Source organism: Amblyomma americanum, chromosome 1, assembly GCF_052857255.1.
Source record: "Amblyomma americanum isolate KBUSLIRL-KWMA chromosome 1, ASM5285725v1, whole genome shotgun sequence".
Classification (NCBI taxonomy): domain Eukaryota; kingdom Metazoa; phylum Arthropoda; class Arachnida; order Ixodida; family Ixodidae; genus Amblyomma; species Amblyomma americanum.
In genome coordinates, this window is record NC_135497.1 from 49,675,657 (window position 1) to 49,686,435 (window position 10,779).

A 10,779-nucleotide genomic window follows, 5' to 3' on the forward strand; every position below is an offset into this window, starting at 1 on the left:
GTGCACTGTTGAATGCCGCTGGCACTCTTCCAGCAGACGGCAGATGCAGAAACATGCAATGTGTGCATGGCATGTTTCCGAGTCTGCATGCTGTCTGCTGGAAGAGTGCCAGTGGCATTCAACAATGCACAAATTGACAGCCGGGGGAATGCGAGTCATTAAGTTTACACACAGAAATTAGCTTTCTTGATCAAGGGGCCAGTTGTAAGTATTGCTGAAACACTACAGACTGCATCAATATACCTCTTTTGATCAAAAGGAAATGTCCTGTGGACGTCCGCAAGTCAGAAAGTTTGGTCCGGGGGGTAGCGTTCGGACGTCCCGCATGCGACGGCCGGGTTCTGATGTCCTCTAAACGTCCCTCACTCAAACAAAAATTTTCCACTGGACGTCCTGTGGCCGTTTAAAAAAGACGTCAGTTTCCGGACGTTTGACGGACATCCGAATATCCGATTTTGGCGTCCACGGGACTCTCACTGGACTGCCATTTTCTTTGCGCCGGACGTCCATCGGACAACCGATGTACATCCGTCGGACATTTTCGGACCTCTACAGATGTCCAGCGGACGTTCAAACATCCGTTGCCAGACATCCATTGGATGTTCGGCGGCTTTTCGTGGTCTAATGGGCCCGTCCCGTGTCCTCGCTGCTGACGGACTCCACCCCAGCTTCGAGGGGGTAGCGCTAATAGCGAGCCACCTCCAGTGGCTGTGCTTCGTGCCGCCCTACAACCACCCTTCGCCTTCTTGGTGCGACTCAGCCTTTGTCAATTCTGCTGAGAATGAATCTAGCTCAACTGCTCCTCAGTCATTGCCTGGTCCCCTATTGGGACATGGAGCAACCAATCATGGGCATCTGGATTCAACACAATCTTGGCCCTCTGTCTGGGCCGGCCTTCCTCAGCAAAGTTGCCCCAACCCTGCTCTACCCGCTGTCTCCCTAAATGTTGCGCCTGTTGAACCACCGTGTTCGTCACCGTCTGTGGCTACGTCCATTACAGCGGGCCCTTCCAACCTGGAGTCGGAAGCAGTTTCGGCCCAACCCCCACGTAAACGACCGCGAGGAAAGCGTAATTCGACCCATGACTCTGAGCCACTCAGCCCTTCTCCACGTCGTCGAACGTCTAGCTCCACTCGACCCCCTTCCTACAAGTCATCTAGTGCTCCTATCGCCGCCACCTGTGCCCCTCTAGGTCCAGCGCTTCACCCGTGCGCAAGCCCCGCCGAGGTGTCCAGGTTGCCTGCACAGGACTAGGCTCTAAGCATCCTTCTGGTACGACCCTTTCTGTTGGCATAAGTAGCAATTTTCTACGGGCTCGCAAAGTAGTTGAGAAGAGAGTCCGCTCCAATCTACATGTGTCTACTTTAAAGACGTACCTATCTGCGTCAATTGCTCCTAAAGGCCTCGCTATTTTGAAGAAGCCTGCCGTAGATCTGTGTTCTGTCAACCGTGCTAAATGGGATCAAACGCTGAAGAAATCCTCCTTAGAACTTACCCGTATTGTCGCGTGCCACCATGAGCATTATGCTAAGTCACGGCTAAACACAGAGAACCAGCTTCTTTTTCAGTCCAGATTGTCGGGTAAAGAAATTTCGTTGCTAAACACATACCGTGAAAAGAAAGATGAACTCGGCGCGGTAAAAGCAAAAAAACTCCTTCGTGATGATGTGCCTATGCCTGAATCCTCGCAAGCCCTGACAAGCGATGAAACCACTGTAAGGACATCAAATAACCCAGCAGATTCCCATAACATAGCCAATCTTTCCTGTTATAGCTTATCCAGAGAGGATATTAGTGTTTTGTCACGAGGGTTGAATTTTTGTCCCAGCACCGGTAGTTTTGATGAATTTCAACTTTTGAAAGATAAATTTCGCTAGAAATCTGCGACTACGAGAATACTTTTACGATCGACCCGCCCCAACAAACGCCACTAGCCACTGTTTCAAATAAACGGTGGAAACCCCTCAGCCAGCGCGAGAGATGCCTTGATCTTTACATAAAGGCAGTTCAAAACGACATACTGGAAGCCTACAACAGGCAACGTCGATTTAAACACAATATTTCAGCTGAGGAAAGCAATGCGATAAAAAAAATTGGCGAACAACAGCGACATCGTCATCAAGCCCGCCGACAAAGGTGGTGCGATCGTCATTATGAACATGAACGATTACGTCGCGGAGGCTCACAGGCAATTGAAATCGATCCCACTGAACAGTTCTAATCTATAATTAAAGACGAGATTGAGAAACTATGTAAAGAAAAAACAATCACTGATAACGACAAGTGCTCCATTATTCCACTAAGCCCGATTTCAGGCAGATTCTATCTCTTGCCGAAGGTACACAAGCCTGATGTCCCTGGACGACCAATTGTTTCAGGCATAGGAACTGTAACAGAAAACCTTTCTCGTTTTGTTGCTTCCCTTATCAGCCATATACCCTCTACATTTTCGTCTTATATAAAAGACAGCAACCACTTTTTACGAGACATTGCTGACCTTCATATCCCATGCGACTCTCTTCTCGTTACCTTAGATGTGTGTTCGCTGTACACTAATATACCCCACGAGGATGGTATTCAATCCGTAAAACAAGTCTATGAGACTTTATCCATTAACGATCGTGTCGATGGCGGAACCCTTGCTGCTTTGCTGAAATTAATCCTTGAGCTTAACAATTTTGAATTTATTAACGATCATTATGTTCAAATCAGTGGTACGTCGATCGGTACAAAAATATATTCATGGGTGTAATAGAAAACAACTTCTTGTCCGGTCGCTCACTCAAGCCTTTTTATTATAAACGCTACATAGACGACATATTCCTAATTTGGGAGAATGGCGAGCCTGAACTCCTTTCTTTCATCGCTGCTTTTAATCACGTACATATTTCAATATCATATCCGCACGCTGAGCGTATTAACTTTTTGGATGCGACAGTACTCCTTCGTGATGGCAAACTAGTAACGACGCTCTACAAGAAACCCACTGACAGACACCGGTACCTTCACTTCCATAGTAGCCACGTAAAGCACTGCAAGACCAGTATTCTCTACGGCTAAGCACTCCGCTACAAACGGATCTGCTCTGAACAATCTGATTTAAACCATAACTGCATGACCCTGAAAAAGGCATTAACACAACAAAAGTACCCCGCTTCTCTAATCGACGACGCGTTTGCATGTGCGGACCACCTTGACCGAAGAGCTCTCTTGGACACATCCCATCGCTCTGACTTAGTTCAGCAAACCAACTTGATTCTGACCCATTCAGCTTCTATTCCTAACGTCACCGGCATTCTTCGCAAACATCATCGGACAAAGCCAACGCCTTAAACTTACATTCCCAGACCCACCAAGAGTAGTCTACAGACGGTCAAAAAATCTATGTGACTTGTTGACTTCAAGAATTTTACAGCATGTCTCGGAAGGCTGCCGCCCATGTAATAAGCCAAGATGCAGAATCTTCGCACATATGACTACCTCAGCCACAGAGCACCGCGTCTATCAGATGAGAATTAATGTGACTTTTTGCTGCGACACTTCAAACATAATCTATCTGTTGGAGTGCTCTGTGTGCAACAAGCAGTACATAGGGAAAACCGAAACTGCATTCTGTTTACGCTTCAATAACCACAGGGCTCACTGCACCTCTCTCCACAACCTTCCGCTATCTAAACACATCAGAATTCCCGGTCACTCATTCGACAAAATAAAAGTTACCATTTTACAATCAGGTATTAGGACACATCATGATAGAGAAACCCGTGAGTCATATCTCATTTACAAATTTGATACTGTTTCTGCTGGTTTAAACGAAAGTCCTGGTGTACTATCTTGTCTGCTCCGCAAACAATTTTACTGACCACATATGTGCGCCACGTTTTAAATTACCGCTTTTTCTGTATCTTTCAATGTCATTCCTGATTGTATCCACGCATTCACATGATATCTGTACTTTGTTCCTAGTCGTGATAAGGTTTTGATATTCTGATAGTTGCTGGCTTAAAAGTCTCCTGTCAGCAACGATATTGTTCACTCTGACGAAGGCCGGACCCCGGTCGAAACGTTAGTAATAAAGTGCTTTTTGCCTGTGCCCTCTCCTTCTTATATATATATATATATATATATATATATATATATATATATATATATGCGCCACCGCCGTCGCTCGATCCACAAGATGTGCCCCGCTGGTGTACGCTGGCTGGTGTACAGCGGATTAAAGGATGGTTTCTGGCTCTGAAGATGAAACCTTGAACGCCTGTTCGGTGTTATTCTTTTTCTTTGAACAGTATATGCAATGGCATGGAAGTAGAACTTGTTACACTGAAGACGAAACCGGCAGCTCTGCAAAACTGGTACTCTTATAAAGGGAACTTTATTGTTCAGTGCAAACAACCATAACAATGTATACACACTCATGACTGGTGGTACAAAAGATGCATACAGAGTGGGTGACCACCCCAAAAAAAATAATCGAATGCCTCATGTTAGCCCACTGTCTCAAATCCCGAAACCACAGGTGCAAAAAGAGAAACAGCCCTCCAGACAACGAGGCAGCTAGGAAGGGGGGGGGGCATACAATTTCAGGGTAATTCTGTCACAAAATTTAACAAACATACTAAAAAAGACAGCGCAGTTAGGGCGGGGAGGGAGATACACAGAATTAACAATGAGATACACAGAATTAACATACAGGCAAGGGGAGAAATAGCACGCAAACAAAAAACAATGAAAACCGCATCGCATGTCTCCTACGTCTTTAGGACAACAAAACCAAAAATAGCGAACCTGGACATACACCCAGCGAGTAAAAAAAAACAAAAAAACTAGAAACTGGACACTTTATGGAGGAGACAGGGACAGAAGGTACATTTTAACATTGTTCTTGAAGTTACGGGGGGAACGAGGCTGCTGCAGAAGTTCCATAATACGTGGGTGTTTATTAAGTAAATCAGGAATTAAGTAATCAATGTGCTGCATACCATAATTCGTTCTTATCAGAGGCATTTGAAAGTGACTATACCTGAAATCATAAGGTTTCTTGTTAGGGAAGTATAATGCATAAAAGGAAACTGGGTCACGGGTGACTTCATGATATATATGATATGCAAGCTTTAGTTGAAACAGTCCGTTTATCTTGAGTAAATTATGTTTTAAGAATAATGGGTATGTATGTTCTAGCGGACCTACATCTTCTATGCAACGCAGAGCTCGTTTTTGCAATATCTCAAGCCTGCGCAAGTTTGTCTTGGTAGTGATGCCCCAGATTAACAGACAGTAATGTAAATGAGACTGTACTAAAGCAAAATACAACTGACGTTTAATAGAGCTGGGAACCAAATATCTCACTTTATACAAAATGCCTAGAGATCTAGAGATATTTGTGTGAACCTTATTTATATGAGAAGTCCAGCTTAAGTTTTCCTCAAATAGGACACCTAAGAATCTATATATGGAAACGCGTTCAAGGGCTGAGTCTTGGTACTTGACCTGGATATTAAAATTTTCAGGTTTATTTCGCGGCTTAAACATTACGTACTTACGTACTGCGTGCAAATGTGCTTGAGCAAAAGTGGCGCATGAATAGTTTTTACAAGTGGGCTTGCACATGACGTCTTAGGTCTGACCTCTCTGTAAAGCCCTTGGAACATATGCAACATTTAAATGGCAGCTTGCGCTTACAGCTAGGAATGTGCACTGTTAGATTGCTCTTTGTTTTAAAGCTGTGGCTGCAATACATGCACTTGTATGGCCTCTCGTCCGTGTGGGTGCGAAGGTGCTCCACCAGCCTGCACTTCCATTGAAAGCCTAGACCGCAACTGCACGTGAAGGGGAGCTCTCCAGTGTGTGTCTTCTTGTGGTTAATGAAGCTGCTTCTGTTAGGTGTGGAATATTCACACTCAAGGCATACAAAATGGTTTTTTTTCATTTTCGATCCTTGTTGAGATGGCGCATCACAGGTGGCCAGAGTTGAGTCAGGTCCTGCGCAATAGGAGAAAATGCGAAAAATAAATTAGAGCTGGCCAACATCTCAAAACATTAGTTCATGAGAAGCATACTTTTACACACACCATCTTGTGTAGCTGGCAAATGTGGAGTGAACTTGAGCGAGTCAATGCTTGAGAGATCTCGATCTTCATAAAAAAATTTTCTGGGTCAAAGCTGGCATGCATTTATAATCAGCATAACAGTTCACAAAAACTTATCATCTCAAAATGCTGTGGCTATGTTGCAGCTAGGTTAAAAACTAGAAATTTTGAGACACTGCATGACTTCTGATCACTTCAGTTGACAAAAAGAAAGTGAACAGCAAACCACACACTACCTACAACAGCTTTACATCAGAGCTTCATATCATAGATGTTCCAAAATCGTGATGACATCCAAAAGAAAAATTTCACATGTGAAGAGCAGCTACTTGCAGCCTCTCTAAGTTCTCCAAAGACATGCAATTGCAATGTCCCAGGACGGGGATCGTAAAGGCAGTTACACAAAATGAACTGCAACTCTACCAAGAAACAGTTTCACTTGAAGCACGGTCTCATTACCAAACTCTGTTTCTTCCTTTAGGTTCTGGAACCAAGACATGCAACCATGAATGGTGGTTTAGGCAATGCGCAGCCTTGTAAACAAGACTTGCAGAATGAAAATGACATCACTCGCTTATATTCACAAGCTTCACTGATTAGAAGTCGGCTGTGAGGACACACAAAACAGGTTTGCTTTCACAAGCAGACACAAACAGAAATCTTTGTCACAGAGCCAAACCTGACGCTAGCAATTTTTCTTTATGTGCTCAACCATGCATGCTCAATTTAAAAGTTGAGCAGAGGACATGAAAGCACACAGGCAACATCTAGATGGGTAGATAGGAGAATGGAATAGAGAACTCCATTTCCCAGAGTCACAGATGATATTAGGAGTGGACATTGGTTACACGTTGTAACTCATCTTGACAGTTACTTTTTGCTTTCTGCATATGCATAAGTATGAGACATAAATCATGAGAAGGTACACCATGAACAGAAATATTACGGAAAATAAGCAAAGCCGAACACAGGTTTAAAGACACAAGAAAAATCACTGTCCTGTTGTCGAAATAGTGTTAACAGCATAAAATAATATATGAGTTGTCATCATCACCATTTTAACAGGGTTCAGATCACGCCTAACCCAATCTTACCACCACCGCTATCAATTTTAAGATTTTCACTGAGAAAATCTGCAGTGTAAGGCCACAAAAAACTGCACATTATTCATTCTGGCCAGACAATAAATCTTTTAAAGCTTTGCGGAAAGACTTGCAAGTAAAATATTAATATACACTTAAACAAAAAAGTACTTTTGGAGTCAAAAGCAACAGCAAATTCTGAACCACGTCACATTGCATGCGAGCACCACTTGCCGATGCACACCTGATGTTGAGATTGGTGCAGTGTGCTAGTCTCGGCACCAGGAGTGCATCATCAGGTCATTGCCAGATGCAATTTGGCACAGTTCGAAACTTGGAGTGGGGGTTGTTAATTTTGGCCCCGATAGTACAACACACTATGACTACTAGTTATTATAGGAACACTAGGGGAAAGAAGACTACAGAATATGCATATACTCTTGAACCTGCATTACTTGACAGAAAAAGCATCCGGCATCTGTAACTGCCACTGGTGTTTTTTTGGATGCATAAAATACTCATTTCACTTCCCCATGGCCCCTTTCATTTCTCTGAATTTTAATGCCAAATATGCTGTAAAGCACCCTCTGGTCGGAGGCACAAATTGTGAACCTTTTGATCCAATCCCTGTTGGCAGCCTTGCAGTGCCCCAGCAGCAGACACTGCTAGAAGCCTGCCCCAGAAGAATACAATGGTAACAAAAAAGGCCTTAATATTGAAGCAATGTGACATTAGGTGATTCATTATTCAAATTTAGTAAAACATTCCATGTTTCATATTCTATAGTGGCCAAACAGAACCAACAATGTGACCACTGCTGATCCACTCCTTGTTTAGCATATGTAAATATCTCCGTGAAAATGTACACAGTACCCATCTAATAACAAAGTGCAGCTTGAACATCCTAAACAGGAAATGGGAGAACAATTGTTGTTACTGAAAGGGTACAATGAATACAGCAAAGATAAATATACATAATGGAGCATGTAAAATGTGAAGACAATACAGGCGTAACATTGTCACAACAGAGTGTGAATGTGTGATGCACATTAGTTAATGCTAAGACACTCTTCACAGATCTGTAGAAGGGCTTCGCTGTGAGCAGTTCACAGACCACCAAAATGGAGAACACTACTTTGTCAAACATGTCAGAAGATAGCTTTCCCACCTGAAAAAGAAGCAAAAAAAGAGGAAATACATTATTGGTACCCAAGACTTTGCTCCAACCTTGCTAATATATTGTTCCTTTTCAGACATTTCGGACACCAAAAAAGAGGAGAATGTCAAGGTTTTTGTTGGTGCCGCTGCAGAATGCAAAAGCAAACAGCCAGAGGATACCCGCAATGTCTGCTGAAGAGTTCAAATACAACACATGGTTTCAGACAGGAAGAGTAGTGGATCCTCTGAATGATTGTTGAAGCATTGAGATAGCTGCGCTGTACAGGCCAGCTTACATGTTGTACATTTACCTGCAAAGTGCCCACATTGGCAAAACCACTGGCTTGTTGTTGCCACATATAAAATGTGAAAAATAGAGTGCAAACTAGATGATGTCCTTTTCATGTACTATCAAAAAGAAAATAAGAGAATGAAGTCTTATTTGCTACTCCCAAATAAAGTGTGCACAGTAGCTGCAAATCATTTCTTTCCTGTGCTACTTGCTCCTCTCATTAAGGAGAGGTATTATGGTTACTTGGCACAGGCAACAAATAAACCATGGCATTAGAAGGTAGTCCAAGTGTTGGAGAAGAGCCAGAACAAGAAGCCTATCACAATGGCATAAATGTGTGAAATGCCCTTAAGCATTTCTAGCTACACAATACCCGATACAAACCTTAAAAAAATGATTTCGCCCATATGGAAAGCAGGTCCCCTAAAAGGCTATGCTCTAGGATATCTAAGATTGTTCATGTACAAGGACAGCTGCATTAACATCAAAGCCTTGTGCAAAGTACGGTACAAGTGTGCACTGGGAAAGAATGTACAATGATTACAAACTGATTTTAATGGTACAAAGGCAGCTTGACCAAGGAGTCCTGCACAAAGTGGGATCAAAGACCAATATTCCCAAGCGTTCTACGCCAGAGGAGATGAACACCACGCCAAAGGGAAAAGCTTCTGCCTAATGCAAAGCACATGGGCACTTGATGACAGTGAAAAATAACGGGGTTGGAAAATAATGGGGGTGGAAAATAATGGGAAAGATGGGGTTACAGGATAACCACAAATAATCAGCAGGGCACTTGTTTAGTGAAAACCGATAAAGCAACACAAGACAAAATTAATGCATGGATAGCCCCATGAAGAAAGGCTTCTTATCTCGATTACCTTTCTTTCTTGACCTCATCAGTAATTATATATTTCCACCGCCATATACATAATATACTTAAGGGTTGAAATACTCAACATTCTTTTTAAATATAAAATGCTTACGCTAAATAGTAAGACAAAAGGGGCCCCATTTTCTACTCCAAAATGTAGAACATACTTTTAAAACTTTTATGTCCACACGAGTTGTCATACTAAGGTGAAGTATTCTGATTATTAGCCATTGGTGGCAAACACAACCATGAAAGGAAGATAGCAAAAGCATTGGGGAAGAACCGGGAGAAACTTATCATGACAGCACAGCCCTGAGAAATGCTTTACTTTACACAGATTATGACCGATTACAACAGTTACACACAACACGGTCATCACCAAAGTCAACATCTCGTTAACGTTTTGAGAAAAAGGTACATTACAAGGAAAGGCCAAGCCTATGTGACCGTTCACATGCACCGATGTCCAAAGATTCATCTGCACAAAAGTAAGCAAATAAAAATGCGAGAACATCGCTACACAACAGGAATCAGGAAATCAAAATCAATCAGAAAGAAAGAAATTTGTTACGAATCATCAAAAGAAAAACATCAACAATCATACATTCAAAGGCCAAGGAGCACCAAGAAGACAGGCTCATCCCATGGACTCTTGTCTTGTAATGATGTGGGCTAGCAGAGATGCCAGGCATGGAAAAATAAGAGACAGAAGATAAGGAACTGTCCCTTGTACTATGGTAGAAAAGATTAATCCTGATGCAGTATGTGCACTTATACACATGGACTTGCAGAAACACATGCATGCATAGTTGTAGCAGCAGTGGACGTTCACAGCCACAGCAATACCATTGGTACACAGGGAAGAAAACAGGAATGCCCCACTGTGCTTAGGTGCATCATACACTATTTATATACTATGATTTCAAGCTACAATCAAACCATGAATATCGGCTTGACTCATTTTGTATCAGCATTTCCCTGCAAGCTCGTCTTTATCTTCCTGGGTGGAGCTTCAATGCCTGCAAAAATAAACAGAGCAATACAGCATGTTTATAACAAAAAATAAATGCTCATAGGCAGCTGTGCTCAATTCCTCTGTGTTCTCCACAAGTACATTCTTGGTGCCAGTCATGCATTTGGAAGGCAGATTCAAACAGCAGAGTGGAACAGCTTCTGTGGATTATCAGTGAAGCAACTGTGACTACATATATAAGGTACAGGTCTTTTAGTGCGAAAGTATTACTTCACTAGTGATCCAGAAAAAACCAATGGGTCCCCTAACCC